General features: G+C 45.7%; 1 non-coding gene across 1 annotated transcript; it reads left to right on the top strand.

Annotated features, from left to right (window-relative positions):
* The first annotated feature begins 520 nt into the window (after nt 1–520).
* On the top strand, nt 521–593 carry TRNAF-GAA (transfer RNA phenylalanine (anticodon GAA)). The gene has a single exon. It is a non-coding gene; the product is annotated as a tRNA-Phe (tRNA).
* Nucleotides 594–17,269: the final 16,676 nt, after the last annotated feature.

Raw genomic sequence — 17,269 nt, 5'->3', positions numbered from 1 at the left:
GCACCCAGGCAGCCGCTGTTATTGCTCCGAGTCACGGCCATATATTTCAGGGCAAATGACAATTTGCTTGGCAGGGTTGGGCTGCGATTAAAACAATAAGAGCATCCTTTGAGGTTAGGGTGTGGCGGTATTAGTGAACGAGGCGCGCTGTGAAGAATAGCAGAGCTTGCTCTAGGCTAAAAGGAAATCTAACATTTAACAACAGTGCAAACGATTTTAGGATGGTGCCAATTGCACACCAATACCGGCTTTCACATAGTAGGGACAGAGTCGATTTTCCGAAATTAGAGGGGGTTCTGAGAATACTCTTGGAAGGATTACGGGTACGAATCTCCTTATGGGGAGACCACGTGGCCTCATGTCTACCGCTGCCAACTATAGTCAGTATAGTATAGCCAAGATGGTAAGGCCGCCGGGGGGCCTCTGGCAGCGGCATGGCCGGGACATTGCCATTTACGCGATGGCGCGCTCATCATTTATGTTAATTTTATGTCAAGTATGCAAGTTTACATAGCAAGCGGCCGAAATAGCTCAGTTGGGAGAGCGTTAGACTGAAGATCTAAAGGTCCCTGGTTCGATCCCGAGTTTCGGCAGAAGCGTTTTAATGACAAAATAATCCCTTATCACGCTTAAAAACGTGAAAAATAAAAAACGTGGAGTTGACAGCATTACCTTTTCGCGTACTTTACCCGAAGGTATCAGAGCGCTTCACAGAAGGACCAATAAAGAAATACAGAAGCAAAATGCAAATGCAAACAGTAAGTTGCATTTCTCGTGCCAGTCATCCCACACACCATGCCCCTGTCCTAGCCAGGTGGGCACGGAGCTCCAGACTCTCACCGAGACCCTCACCGAGGCAGCCCTGACGCCAGCGCAGCAATGCGCGCTGCTGCCCAGCCGTAGGATACCCGCGCTCCATTGCAATTTGCCCGGGCCTAGTTACTGGCAGCGCACTCTCGTGGCGGTGCCTCCTACGCACCAGGCCCGGTCTCAGTCACCGAGGGCAGCCCTGACGCCGGCTCGGCAGTGCGCACGGCACCGCCAGGGCGGGCTCCTTTCACCCCTGCTTGTAGGATCGCAAGGGGTCCGCTGCTGTGGCATCTGCAGGGGCGGCACCTTCAACGGGGAACAGGATGTCACCAGGGTCCCCTGTTCACATCTTTATATGGGACGCCATCCTGCTGTTCGCCCAGTAGCTGCCACTACATCTTCAGCCAGTTACGAGATAGGTGCTGTGGTGGCTCGTCTGCTCCGGATGGGTCATAAAATATTCCCACAAAACGGACGCTTCCACTCCCATTTATATAGGGCTCCCGCTGCAGTGATGCGACAACCCCCCCCCCCCGGATACCTCGGGGTATCCCTTCACCAGGCGGCCTTGGAGGTTGAAAGGCTTCACTATGGCCCAGCGATAGGTCATCTCTCCGGGCAGATAGCATGTTGCATTACATTGCCGCGATCCATAGCGATCCTTGTCAGTGGTGTCTCAGAGGGACGGGGAGCGGGGCTCATCATGAACAGCTCCCGCATTCATGGATCGGCCGCCACGATGGGCGACGCGTTATTCACCAGTCCGTTTAAATGAGAGGCATTTAAATCATTGACAGCTACAATGGTGGGACACAAGGATGGATTTGGTGTTCCCGTGGCGTCGCCTCGCTCGGGTCGGGCAAAAGCTCGACGCTGCGGGCCGGGGGGCAGGGGAAGCCCGACAGTGGGTCAGCCCGCCAGCTCCCTCCCACGTGGCATGGCCTGCGCCTACCAGAAGGTTGCCACCACGTGGAGGGCGGGGTGGAGGCCATCCACACCATCTACCATGCACACCCTTGCCATCTCTTAACGGCGCCGGGGTCCCCAGGCCGCGTGTACGGCGGCTCACGGGCCATGCAGGACGCGTGAAACTTGGCATGCGGTTTTGGGGATGGCTGCGGTCCGTCCCTGGCCAGCCCTCCCGCACCATACCCCTCGAGGTGTACTGCGTGAATTGATAGCTCTGGTAGCGTACTACCTCATCTGTCCTTCCATCGGGCTGGGAGGGGCTTTCCTCGCGTCTAATACACCCTAGGCTGCCGAGAACTTTGGCTGAATATAGTGCGCACAGACAGCCTCGACGTGCAACCTCGGGTAGCGGCCACACATGCACCCACCACCTCGCTGGCCACAGCCGCATCGCGAGCAGGCCATGCGCTCCGACCCCATGGCCCGGCATCTGCTTAGCTGTAAGTAGGGGAGGCACTCGCGGCGCCGGCAGTAGCACGATGGCTAATCCCGGGGGTTTAGTGGGTATGAGTGTTGGCCTCTTGCATTGCCGGTGCACGGTTTCACCTCCGCTTGGAGAGCGGTCGGTCGCGGAGCTAGAGGCCCCCGTTTTACCCCGGGTCGCGGCTCCGCTGCAGTAGGGGTGGGGGGGCGCCGCATCGTTCGTCGGCCTGGTAGGGGCTGGGCCAGGCGATGGGACGCGCAGGCCATTGACGGCTTGTAAGCCTCCAGCAAAAGGTTATCATATAACGCGACGCACACGGCGGGATCCCCAACCGATTGCGTGCTCCCAAACGGGGGGCCGGCAGGAGCACACACAATGAAGGGACTTCAGGCATGTGGGGCCCGGCCGTGCTGGATAGGGGTTTCAGGGGCCCTGCACCGACGGCCTATGAGTCAGAGCGACGGGGTTTTGTCAATGGTGTCTCAGAGGGACGGGGGACGGGGTTTGTGTAAATTGTGTCCCCTGCCCATAGAGCGAGGGGCCTCAGCACCATCCGGCAGGGTCTTGTAAAGGTGCATTGAATTAAATAATTGTGTCCCCTGCCCATAGAGTGAGGGTCACCAGCTCCAGGCCACATGGAACACTCGTCAGTGATTAATTCATTTATACGGGGCCTTGCATATCTCAGCGAATAGGGTAAGCCGATCACGTGTGCTAGTTGCTTATTAGCGTCCTGTTGTAAATATGGTGCAGTGTATCATTAGGCCATAGTACCTCGCAGCATGTGGCGTGGGAATGGTTGGGCAACTACGCTCGCATGCTCAGGTCCTCGGGCTGATCCGTATTCTGTGCGTCCTGCGTCACCGAGTGACCCCTTGCTATCTCAGCAGGTATGTGGTACACGATGCGCTAGGCAGCAAGACAGGAGCATCCTTGTGGTTACAATTATGCAGTGAGACGCGTTTATGCGTAGGGAAGGGTGTACTGTTAAGTGATGCTTGCTTACGGCCCAGATCTGTTGGGACTTTGGTTGACTTTAGTCTGGGAGACCCGGGTTCGCCTCTAAAGGGCCATGATAACGAAGGTATATTTCTTCCGCCCGCTGTAGACTGTATGCAAAGAGCATGATGAGGACTGGATGTAAAAATAACTCTTTTCAGAGCGCGGTGTGTCAGCATGCCTATTTGCCCTATTGATTCCCGGTAGCTCCGGTCATGTCAATAGGGCGGCCCCTGTTCAGGCTGGGGCGGGTCAGTATTTAATACTTCAACGTGCGCTAGACAGATTCGAGACAGGAGCGAGGTCGTCGGGCTGATTCCACCTCCCTGCTGTTTGGCTGCAGTTAGCCATGGAGGCCCTTGCTGGCTTACTATTTATTTCTGTCTCCTTTAATGGTCAGCCTCCTTTCTCTACCTGTGACCTGGAAACCTTCCTGGGATCTTCTTCCCCTGCTGCGTCGATGGGTGTATAGGGCTAGGCTTCCCAGCAGTCAAGATGCGCTTAATTACAGTAATGCAGTATGCGATTATTTCAGTGCTGTAGGAGGTGATTGGTACAGTGTGGGAGGACTTGTAGCAACTCCAGTGCGCTTTCTGCTCCCGCACTCTGTCATGTAGACGGCAGGGCGGTTCACATCACAAACAGTAATGACACAGGAGGAGAAACTTTCAAGTGTACAGACCACAAGCTGTCTTTCTAGAAATGAGTGGCGTGTGCATGTTACACAATCGTACCAAGCTGGCGCGAACGTTGCTCTAGGTGTCAGAGAGTCGCATAGTGGAGCCAGGGTTAATGCTTCCATCATGCTGCGGGGCGGGAGCGGTGCTCTTCTATCTAAAGTTTTTATATAGCGCGGCCTTTGCCCTTTGGTGTGAGAGCACATTACTGAGTATTAATTTCATTACTTTGCATCAGGTGTGTACACCTGAATTGGAAGTGCTTCAGTGTGCGTGAGGCTAGCAGACATGGCATGTTATTCTCAGCAGGTGCATATCGTGGGTGCTTGCATATGAGTTTAGATGATATACTTAGTATATTTACGGGTTTGAATACCTGCATTTGAGTGTGCGGTACCCCAGGCCCTCAGCTAGTATACTCTGCCCGGGTGCCCCTGCGCAAGAGGTGTGGGACATCAGGCATGCAGCAAGCTGGAACTGTATGAGGTGACGCATGTGTACGTGTATCTGTGTGCCCATACTAGAGAATTGTGTTCTTCCACACAAACAGTAAGTCAACTAGGCGCGAGGTGATCAGCAGTGCGCCAAAGGTGGTAATTCTAAGTCACTTTTCATGTATTTGGTGTCTTGGGGTCTGTGTGACTCTTTAATGGCTGTGTGGAATTTTTATATTGGCACCTTATCTCATACATATGGCAGATTTGCTGCGGGGCTTACTCCTGTGGCGCTCAAGGTATGACTGTTGGGTAGGCAGTCTAAGATGTGCCGAAATTAGGATAGTTTGCTAATTCTAGGTCTAGCCCTAGGCTAATAGGTGCCTATATCCCCCTTGCAGATCGATCTCCTGGGGCCTTTCCAAGAGGCATAGTTAGTCTTGTTTATGAACATTCCTGGGACCTGCACTGCTGTTAACTCAACCATGTGGATAAGGTAACATGACAATAGTCAATTTGCTCTTCCATAATACTGCTGTTGTCTGCCTGTGAATCCAGGACTCTGGAACCTGGCAGACAGCCTATCCTCTGAGCCATCAGATCGGGGGCTCCTGCTACCTTTCAGTAGCTGGTAGGGTCTTTCAGCCTGTAGTGTTACACTGTTTGCACGTGCTAGTGGGGCAACTGTGCGACCACGGCCTGAGCCACGACTGCCAATAATACTTAGGAGTGGGCCTCTATAAGACTCATTATAGATTTGCTCATGAAGTCACTAACATCTGTTATGGAAACTCAGGATGTCTATCAGGTAGTCCATCAACCCTATTGTTCGTTTCACGATTATGGGTGGTGGCTTTGCACGGTGGGCTCCTATCAGGATTGGACACACGGCTTTCTTTCAGGGTTAGTGTGGCTGGGCTCCCCTGGTTTGCGTTTGAAAAGCTTCGTGTTGCACCTGAGTAACCTTCAGATTCCTTTGCACTCTTCACAAGGTGAGAAGTTGCCCTGAGGTTGGATATCCCCAATTTCGGGAGTGCCTGGGTTCAGCTTATTAAACCCTTTTGGCGGGGGTCGTAAGTCAACTTTATAGACAAGCTATTCTTGGTAGCATGGTTTAAGCAGCCTCCAGGCTACTAGGGGGCATGCGTCACCAGCGGTTTACCTTGCAATCTTGTGTATAAAATGTAAGTCCACCCGCAAGTCATACTAATTTTGCATTGCGCACTGAATTATCCCTCTGTGCCTTGCCTGTGTACAGTTGCACAAGCGTTCTCAAAGCTCAGTTCACAGTTGAAGTTGTAGAACTACACTCCGGCAGAAGTTATACATATCTGGGTGTAGTCTGCCGTGGCTTTGCGTGCAGGGGTGTGGTGTGTCTCAGTGTCAGGCGCTGGTTCTCCTATGGTTTTGATTAGGGAGCGATATCAGCAGGGGGGGTCCCCTCATCGTTGGGCTCTTTCCAGGGGTATGACCTTGCACAAATGTAAACAAAGCACAAGTTTACAGTTGAATTTCGAGAACTGCGCTTCGGCAGAAGTCGTACATCACTGGGTGTAGTCTGCTGATGCTGGGTGTGAAGGTGTGTAGTGGGTCTCAGTGACAGGTGCCGGTCCTCCTATCGTATGATTAGGGAGGGATACTAGCAGGGGTGGCACTCTCATCACCTGGTCTTTACCTGGGGTATGACCCCTCGAACCTGGGATAGTCTACACTATGGCAGTAGTGGGATTGCATCGGGGGGTGTAGGCTGATTGGTGTCAGAGGGACATTGGTTTCGGCAGCGTGTCTTATGCAGGTCAGGATCCTAGAGGGCACTTGGTTTTAGGCAGCAAACCCTTGGTGGTGGTCGTAAGTCAACCTACAGACAAGCTATCGTAGTGGTAACATGGCCTAATCTGCTTCTAGACTAAAACACAAGAGGGCAGGTGATGCCTGCTGTAACACTTGCTAAATACTTGCATTGGCATAGGGTGGGACTTCGCCCAAGTTACATAGTATTTATGTATCATTCCAGCCAATGCCCCTGTGCTCTTTAGTGTATAGCAGCACAAGCGTGCAACGTAAGCACACCTTCTCGATGAGGATGCAGAGGACGGCGTTGCAGCAGTAGCTGTAACTTCACCTGGGTGTAGTCTTCTGACGTTTTATGTATGTTTAGGACCCAGGGGGGGCTGCAGATTAGATGCAGAGGGGCCTTGGTTCCTTCGGGCATGTACTGTTCAGGTCAGGAGCTAGGGTCTTTTGGAATTGAGAAGCGTCCCCTGTCATTGGGTCCTGTACATGGACTGACGAGAAGCTTGCAGAGCTAGGGTCGTAGGTCAGGGGTTAGTTGAGGCAGAAGCATCTCCCATCCCGGGCAGTCTTTCCCGGTTGGAGGAGGCAGGACTATGACGCGCGTCCGGGGCGGCTGGGAGGAGCCTCCAGGGGTACTTGACTCCTCTGCCCCTGCTGGAGGGCCTCTTTGCCGCTCCAGACGCCGTCGCACGGTCTCGTCAGGACACCTTGTCCAGACTCAGGCACTACCTTGCGACAGGTGGCGGTCCGCCTCAGCACTTGGTCATTCACCTGGGGGGCAACGACATCACCAACATGGGAAGGTCCGCGCTGCTGCATAAAATGAAGGCGGACCTGGTGGAGGTTTGCAGAATGGTGGGGAGCTGTGAGGGATGGTGGTCCGAATTGCTCCCACGCAGAGTCTGGGGAGGCGCTAGGTCATGCGCAGCCATAGAAAATTCTAGGAGGAGGGTAAACCGCGACATGCGCAAATTCACTTCGCAGAAAGGCATTGGTTTCATCCGCCATGAGATGATGCAGGACAAGATATTCAACCCCTGCCTGCATCTTAATGGTTGATGCGGAAAAAGCATTCAACCTAGTAAACTGGTCAACCTTGTTTTATTCTCTGGGCCAGTTTGGGTTTCCAGAACATGTGATTAAGATGCTTCAAAATATCTATCATGATGCTTCAGCGAAGGTTATAATAAACTCGAACAACGCCGGTTCCATCAAAGTCAATCGTGGGACCAGGCAGGGCTGTCCGTTATCTCCCCTGCTTTTTACTTTTTTTATTGAACCCTTGGTGATTAAAATTAGAAACAATCCTTCTATTTCCCCCCCTATCCATGGGATGGCGAAGCTCAAGCTCTTCGCAGACGATATTATCCTCTATTTAAGGCCGAACAGAGAGAATTTAGACTGTATTTTAAGGGAATTTAAGGCCTATGAACAAATAGGAGGTTACAAAATAAATCCAAAGAAAACTGAAGTTCTCGCGCTAAATACTAAACTCAGCTTCTTTCCATCTTGCCAGCTGAGACCTGATGAGATATCTAGGTATTTATGTGACCTGCGAATATAATCAGTTGTATTCTCTCAACTATGGGAGAATGATTAATAAAATTAAGAATCTGTTCGCTCAGTGGCTTTTACTTCCCCTCACTCTGATTGGCAGGGTATCCTTGATAAAGATGTCAATCCTTCCCCTACTAATATTCTTGTTTTGTAATGTTCCTATTAAATTTAATTGTATTTTTTTTAGAGTCATGTAAACTTTGTTTAGAAGATTTGTTTGGGGTGGGAAAGCACCAAGGGTGAAGCTGTCCGTAATTCAACTTCCAATTGAACTGGGGGGACTCGCTCTGCCACATGCTAAAACGTATTATGATGCGGTCTTTATTGATATAATGGCAGGCCTGATAGGTGCAAAAAACATTTGTGATTGCTTCTTCTTAGAAAAAATGCTACAGGAGGCTGAATCCCAAGTCCAGGTATTCTTAAAAACTGCAAATCTCCCAAAAAGGACACGATATAAGACTCTGAAAGACTACTTATTCAGAGTGCAGTCCTTTTTTAAGAAAAACCTTGGCTCCTCTGCCTCTAAGTTTTTGAGCTTACGAGAGTGTACTTGTTTAGGCCTGCAAATCAGAAATAGCCATATAATAAATTGGGAGAATTTGGGATTTAGGGAGTTAAGGCATTTTATCATCCATAATGGCATTCTTACATGGCAAGAAGTATTGGCCAGAGTATGTAATTCTGACAGACCCATGTTTCTTGAATATTTACAAATTGTTCATGTTCTAAGGAAAGATATAGGTGGCTTACTAGATTCAACGAACGAGATGGCAACACTTTTGTACGAGTCTAAAATCAGTGGGATAGGAAACTGGTACAAGAAGCTTCACTACGAGGGGCAAGCCGCTATGATAGATTGTCATCTAGTCAAAATAGACACCCTAACACAATGTAATTTTACACATAAAGACTGGGAAACTTTAAGTGTGTTGGGCTATAAATCGTTGCGTGCTGCCAATTTTAAGAGAATGGCTTTCTTGTCCCGCTGGTTGGCGTATTGGACTCCAGAGGCACTTGGGAAGAGGTTCCCTGAGGTAGTGAATAAGTGTTTCAGATGCCAAGCTGAGAGCCAGGGTGGTTGGCTTCATATTGTTTTCACTTGTCCCCAGCTTACATCTTTTTGGGAAGCCATTTTCGAAGATTTAGAGGTGGCTCTGGGTGGTAAAAAACTTCTCCCCACACCAGAGTTGGCCCTATTTGGGATTAGTAAGGACAGAGGGTTTCTTAAATATACTGAGGAAACATTTGTATTTATTTCTCGTGTCATTGCTCGCTCCCTAATTCTCCAAAATTGAAAAACCAAGGAAGTTCCATCACATCTGAAATGGCTTAATAAAATGAGGAGGTCAAGGAGTTTTGAAAAAGCTTTTGCTATGAGGGTGGGTGCAGTCAGGAGATTTGAAAATAACTGGAAATACCTGGAGACTCTTGAGGTTACGAGGGGGTGAAACTAAATAAGCTAAATATCTCAGATTAATGTTGATAGTAAGTTAAAACATACGCTAGCAGTCTTAAGTTTTTGACAGGGTCAATTGATAAGCTATTAAATGCACTTTCTTTGGCGTGTTTTGCACTATTTGAAAATTCGAATGCACTGGCACTTTTTGTCTTCGTTTGAAGTGTACTGTAATTGCATTTGCACTTTAGGATTGAACTTGCGTATTTTGCACATTGCTTGTAAATTGATAATGTATTTATACTCTATAACTTGACTCCTGACGGACTAAATTCAGCTGAAGAGCTTCCCCTCGTCTCTGTTTTTAATATGAAGAAGCCTTTTTGTATTTTGTATTTCATTTTCTTTGTCTAAAATTCCATTGCTTGTATTGTACCTTACCTGTGCTCTGCTCAATAAAAAATTATAAAAAAAAAAAAAAAAGAGTATCCCCTATGGGGAACTCTTGAGGATTAAGAGGGACAGTACCCAAGACCGGGAATTCGAGGCGGCTGCCTCAGACTGCCTGGCACGTTTCCGTCTAAGGGGATATGATGAGCCACTCCTACTTAACACTCTCAAAAAGAACAGGAAGATCCCTAGGCACGATTTGTTCAAAGTGAACCCAAGGAGCCCAACATCTCTAAAAAAGATACTTTTTAGGATGATAACACCTTATTCTACGGGTGTTGACAAACTTCGAGCAATGATGCAAAAAACCTGGCATATCTGGTTAACCGATGAGGTGTTGAAAGAAGATCTCCCACCACACCCACTAGTGACCTTTAGTAAGGCCACGTCCTTGGGGGACATGTTGGTACATAGCCACTTGGAAATGCCAACTTCCGAAACTAATACTCTGAGGGCAATGAGTGGGTTCTTCCCATGCGGCAAATGTAAAGCGTGTGCCAACAGCCGCAGGGTGCTCCACTATGATATACCGGATGCGGGCAGGACCAACAAAATCCACAAATTTATCACGTGCATTACCACCTATGCCGTGTACTGCCTAGTATGCCCGTGCGGCCTACGCTATATCGGGAGCACAATTAACCGACAAAAATTGAGAGTGCTGGAACATCTAAGGGCAATTGATAAAGTAGACCCCTTGTACCCAGTGGCCCGACATTTTGTGGAGCGCCACAATAAAGATAGAACTAAATTGCGATTCTTTGGGATAGACCATGTTCCACATTGCCCACGGGGTGGGGACAGACTTAGAAGGCTACGACGCCTCGAATCGAGGTACATCATCGATCTGTCCACCAAGCATCCGAAAGGCATGAATAGCGGGGAGGAAATGGCAGTACACTTAGATAAATAATGATTAACAGCTATACCACCTCTAATGTATTAAATTAGGAAAGTTGAGTGTTCTGCTTTATTCTGCCTTTACCCCGGTTGTATTATGTGGTATACTGGTATACAACCAATCACAATCTATATCATTGCCCTTAACTACGATATGACCTTTTGATTTGCATTATTATTGTATATATATATCTTTTTGCCTTGCAAATAACCCTTCCATGATTGAGTATCATTACAGTTCATCTGATGAATCGATGTACTATCTGGTATTGTTTATGAACCATCACTATTTCCCTAGCTCTATCGATGAATTTTAAACATGAGCACGAAATGTTTCTTCTATTCGTTGATTGTCTTTCAGTTTTGTGTTTCTCCTTTTACAGAGTCAGGGGCATGGTAACCTTCGCTTTATGATGGACATTTCATTATTTGTAGTTATTATAATTTATCAATTTTGATGAATGAATCTGAACAACGATATTATGATATGTGCTGAACACCCATATGCAGTTCATAATGCTATATTTATTTTCTGTGTTTGCTAGTTGGTATTCAACCCCTTTACTAGGGACATTAGCCGATCCACGGCTTCATTGATTTGAGACCCTTCATGCTTGTGAATACTCAGATTCACGGAGGTATTATACACATTCCAAGATGGCGCCTACTATGGTGTCTGAAGGGATAGTCCCTTGTTGGTGTCGTTTACCATTGCTAGCACACTTGCATTTAAACCGGAACTGCGAGGGGCCGGTAAGAAACACAGAGGAAGGCCATTGCCGAAACGTTTGTTTGCTGAATAAACACTGTATTCTGTGACTGCCGGAGTGCTGTCTTCCTTTCCTTATCGGGTGAGGATTTGTGAGCGAAATATATATATATATATATATATATATATATATATATATATATAAACAGTTCACATCCTTTGAAAAACCGGGACCCTCGGACTGCGGTGCACACCAGGGTCAAAGGCACCCTGTATGTATTATACCATCCAACAAAGTTCGTGGGTATATATTATTTTATTCCAGCATGGAACACAGTTCATGGAACTAAACCCCCGCGGGGTTTAGTTCCATGAACTGTGTTCCATGCTGGAATAAAATAATATATACCCACGAACTTTGTTGGATGGTATAATTGGATGGTGAACATTTACTGGATTTCGAGTGCATTTTCACGCTTGTTAGCGTGTGGTGAAACGTAATATATATATATATATATATATTCACTGAAAAAACCATAGGTTATAGACCATATATAGTTAGGAATTAGCATTTAAAAAACCTTATTTTACTCACACAAAACCATTGAAATTCCATATATAGTTAGTTGCACTAACTATATATCGCCCACCCGCAATCCACTGCTGATGATGTCACATATTACATCATTCATGACATGGTCAGTGACATCACTGATGACATCACTGATGACATCTCACTTGACATCAATGATCACATCACTGATGATATCATTCATGTGATAATACAATGCATCTCCTCACACTCTAATATAACCTCCGTTACACCCAGTGTTAAATAGAGAGTATCATTTTTGAAACCATTGACACACCAATACTAGTTACTACATACGCACTCACTGATTCCTATGTCTACACACACATTCACTCATACAATCATTCATACATACAATCACTCATCTTTACAACACTATCATATGCACTCATACACCTATACAGACACTCACACTCTGCCACTCATCCATGGAGTTACTCACACACCTAGTCAGTCCTGAAAAGAATCAATCACACTTCCATTTTCTCATCTATACAGTTAAACACAGAACACCTTACATTTTTGAAACATATACTAACACATAGTTACTCTCTTATAGAATCACTGATACAAGTACACATTGATCTGCACAGAGTCACACACCTCCCAGCCAGCCATACACACACTCAGTCTCCCATACAAATACTTGTGCAACCAATCAATAACCCATATAGCTACTTATATAGCTACTGATCAACACATGCAGCAGCTTGCACAACAACAGACATACTGATGCACACTTTTAGACAGTTTAGTCACTAACCCGTGCATTCAGTAAGACGCATTTAATCACTCACTCATACAGTCAATCACGCACCTACTAAAACCTTCATTCAGACACTTATACATCCACTCATTCTTCAATATGTAAAACATATTTAAACTTTACAGAAACACATAATCACTGGATGTTGTCATCAGTGATGTCATCAGTGATGTCACTGACCATGTCATGAATGATGTAATATGTGACATCATCAGCAGTGGATTGCGGGTGCGCGATATATAGTTAGTGCAACTAACTATATATGGAATTTCAATGGTTTTGTGTGAGTAAAATAAGGTTTTTTAAATGCTAATTCCTAACTATATATGGTCTATAACCTATGGTTTTTTCAGTGAATTTTCAAGGTTTTGTAAATGCTAATTCCTAACTATATATGGTCTATAACCTATGGTTTTTTCAGTGAATTTCATTGGTTTTTTAACAGCTAATATCTGTAGCTGTAAAATGTATTCTTCTTTAAATCCAAAAATATATTTTATATGTTTATTAATAACTTTTTTTTTAAATATTTTTTTTTCTTCGTTCCCGCTTCGCGAATCGGGAAGCTTCCCGTTAGCTGACCTTGATGCCGCGAAATAGACCGCGAGCCGGTAAACGTTTCTTTACCGCAAGTGCCGCGTTAGAAAACAACATCGTGACGCCTCCCGTCCGCATGACGTTCCACGTTGTCGCGTGATACGTCATATGACGTGCTACGTTAGCGAACTGGTACGCGAAGCGAGTGCCAAAGCGCAGGTTTCTGGAAGCAAACCGGGAGGCCCTGCAAAGCGCTTAACGTAAACACAGCAAGTCATGTGACTTGGTAATAACACTTTTCATTGGTTCATTTCACTTTTGGTTTCCTAATGATGTAAGACTAGGTCATATAATCTAAAATGAACACTTTTGATTGGTTGAGAACTCTTGTTTTTCCCAAATGATGAAAATCCCTCCTTCTTTCCTCACTCTGACTTTCATCATTGTGAGAGAAAGACCCTTTGTGACCACTGAGCAATGGCTTCTTTAGTAGCTTCAGCTGGTGCTTCCCCACCACCTCCACCACATCCAAGGAAGAGTGGACCACCTGCTCAAGTTGTAATTCAACAAGAAGAAGAAGAAGAGGAACAGGAGGACGAGCACGAAGAGAGGCAGTTTTTGCCTGAGCAGCCCAAGACGTCTCACCGGAAAGAAAACTTCATTTGGCAATTTTTTAAAATTCCCAAAGGTCAGAAAAAAGTAAATGCAAGATACGTTACTTGCCTTATATGTCAAGATAGACTGTCCAGAGGGACCGACAAAAAATACAGTTTCGGAAACTACACAATGCATCGCCATATGACTAGGTGGCATCCTAACAACTACAGTGCTGCACAGTTTCGGAACGACCTAGATAATCTCCCTATTATGGCCAGAAGATCTGTTGTACCGGAAGTAACGGGACCAGAGGGCAGGGAGATGGTGCCAAATATACAAATGAGATTTGGTGAAGTAAAACACACCTGCGTATTTTGCGATGGATTCATTTCCTACGGAGAAAGAAGCATCACTCTGATCAACAGAGCTATTGACTATCATATGCAAGTTTGTCCGAAACGCTATTGATGTTATTACTGTCATGACTCTATGATGCACAATGTTAATAAAAAAAAGGTTTAATAAATAAAAAAAAAAAAAAAAAAAAAAAAAAGTTTGTCCGAAACGCCCAAAATAATAAATACTTCTTTTTTTTGTTTTGTTGCTCCTGTTGAGCCCTTTACAATGAATCGTTTTCATTGCCCCCTCCAAGAAAAACCCAAAAAAATATAAAACTGTTCCGAAAAATTCAAAAACATTAAAAAAATGTTCAGAAAAATAAAAAAAAAAGTTCTTTTCAGAACTACCTCCCCGTTATTAAAAAATTGGTACAATATTTGGAACTGTGCCAACCTCTATTTCTCTTATTTCGCTTCCTAGTTCGCTTCCTAGTTCGCTCGCTGGTACGCGAACTGGAAGCGAACCAAAAACAGTAAGTATAAGGGAAGGAAACACACACTTATGTTAAAAGAAAGACAGCTATAGGGGAGTAAACTAGAGATACTATTACCCATAATCCACTACTGATGATGTCACATATTACATCATTCATGACATGCTCAGTGACATCATCAGCAGAGGATTGCGGGTTTTTTGGCAACATGCCTTATCCACGGTTTAATAACGCTGCCTTTTGCTTTATATAAGTTTTCAAATTGTATGAAATATATACCAATAGGTCTTTATGAACCTTTAGGTAGTGCTTTTGTTCATGAGGTCTGGTCGCTTCCATACACATACAGATGTTTCAAAGATGATCAAGAAGTTTATCTGAATGGAGAGGAATGCACTGAGACGCCAGATCATTCACTAATGTGTAGGCACATACAGTTACACGATTCATGCAACAAACACCGACCAAATATGGCTTGCGTGTTGCAAGGCACGCCAGTTCCTGCTATCATCCCCACGTTCAAGTTGTTGGAAAATGGTAGTTATTTGATGCTCAATAATGAAGATTGTTCTGAGTTAATTAAAAGTATTCCTTTTATCGTAACAGTAAGTGAACGGGTTATTTGCTGCAGAAATGTTCTATTTCCTCCCACACATGAACATAGGGAGTTTTCAATCTGGCCACAAATACCAACCTTGGGACACGTTTCAACGGCATGACAAGAATAAGAGCTCTTTTGTCTCAGAGAGAGGTGGCCTTGAGTTCGGCCCGTGAAACTTTCGTACTTCACATAGCGAACACCCGTACACAGGTTTGCCTTTCAATTTCAGCAACATGTTTCCGACTATCTTTAACGCATCCTCCACAAAATCCCTGGCACACTTTTTTAAAGTTGTTACCAGTGGTCTCGTGACTTCATTTGAGAAAATCTTTGGAGTCATCCCTGCTCCCTTTCATTCCATTTTCTCCACTCTGGTTCGTGGATTGCATTTTTACTTGCATTACCAGCGGACGCTCTTGTGCTTTTTTACATTTTTAAATATGGATGTCCCTCCTATGCAACCTCCGACCCTGCAGCTGCTGACACTGTTCCGCAATCGCATGCTAGAATATTATGGCACAATGCCGTTGGCGATATTAAGCACGGCATATGGATTATCTTTTCGGTTCTCCTACTTCACCTGTGTCCAGCCTGTATTTCACTGCCTGACCTGTGATTTCGATTGGGCCATTGATTTGTGTCTCTGCGGACCGGTTTCTCCTGACGTCGACTTTAATCAGCTGATGACTCCTATCATTACTCACGAGTTGATTTGTCCTGGCGAAAGGATTATGGCTGTGGCATTGATGCATGGACTACTTGGTCCCTGGAATTTACTGGCGGCAGCACAGTCTTTCTTGGAACACAGCTTTCTTGAAAACCCACCGAGCTGTCCTCTGATGGTGATAGAGGATCCGGTGCTGGGAGAGCACGTATGTTCTTTTCCGCTTTTAAATTGGATGGCTGAACTGTTTTCGGATGAAGACGGTGACTTCCTGTTGGAGGCTGTTGCAGCTTATTTTGCATACACAGTTATGTCATAGACCTTTTTCATGTTTCATATGCTGAGTACTAGAATTTCATTGACAATTCATTGACTTAATTGTCAAGTTTTTATTATTTACCTTGCCTATTGGCTTAAGACTCGATAAAGTACTTGGCTGTTTTATTTTTCTTTAGCATTGAATTTTCCTAGTTTTTAATGCTTTACCTTGCGGACCGTCCACATATAAACTTGCAATCTGCTCTCATGAGATGGCACTTCTATTATCTTATTCAGTTCGTTTCCGGATCATGAGGAGGTGTCATCTAGGTCCTGGATATCTTTACACCGTGTTAAGTTAGCATGGGCTCATTACCGGTTTAAACGCCATTTTTCCTTTTTTGCAACTTCTGCACACGACATTTAGTTGTTGCTTTAGCTTTCCACCTAGTAGTTCATCGTGGTTTACATGAGAATAATATGTTATTGGTCTACTATCTGCTTTACTTGTTAAACTATATCTGTACAGCGAGTGCTAAAGTTTCAAGAACAACACGATACAGAATTGTTATGAGGTCTGATCTCCACGACTTCATACTCATAACATAAGTGCAACTTCTGCCAATTCTGGGCATGAGGCGGGTTTTATATTGCTTTGCCGAACACACATACACAACAGTTGATGCGGTTCACATGAAGAGAGAGCTGGTGTATGCTGATGTGATTCCTTCAAATCTAAGACACTAAAGTATGGGCACGCCCTAAACCAACACAAAGAGACCTTCTTAGCAAATAATATAATATGTGTATTAGGGAGGGTGAGATATAAGCAGCCGCGGGCCGTGGAGGGAGTTACGGTGAGGCAGGGAGGCGGGGAGGGGGAGAAGCAGGGTGGAGCCCTCTCTACCTTGCCCCTCCCCCTCCCCGCCTCCCTGCCCCACCGTAACTCCCTCCACGGCCCGCGGCTGCTTATAAGTGTTGCTAACTCTTATTCATTTACAGCATGTTAACATACTGTCACCATTCGCTTTTTATGTACTAGTAACTATGCTGGTAATTTTGCTACTGATAATATGTGTACTTGTATTCTCCACCCTGCTTCTCCCCCTCCCCGCCTCCCTGCCTCACCGTAACTCCCTCCACGGCCCGCGGCTGCTTATAAGTGTTGCTAACTCTTATTCATTTACAGCATGTTAACATACTATCACCATTCACTTTTTATGTACTAGTAACTATGCTGGTAATTTTGCTACTGATAATATGTGTACTTTTATTATCTAAGGTACTACGCCTGAGAAGA

This window comes from Lissotriton helveticus, chromosome 8, assembly GCF_964261635.1.
Source record: "Lissotriton helveticus chromosome 8, aLisHel1.1, whole genome shotgun sequence".
Taxonomy (NCBI): domain Eukaryota; kingdom Metazoa; phylum Chordata; class Amphibia; order Caudata; family Salamandridae; genus Lissotriton; species Lissotriton helveticus.
This window is presented reverse-complemented; position numbering and strand designations above follow the sequence as displayed.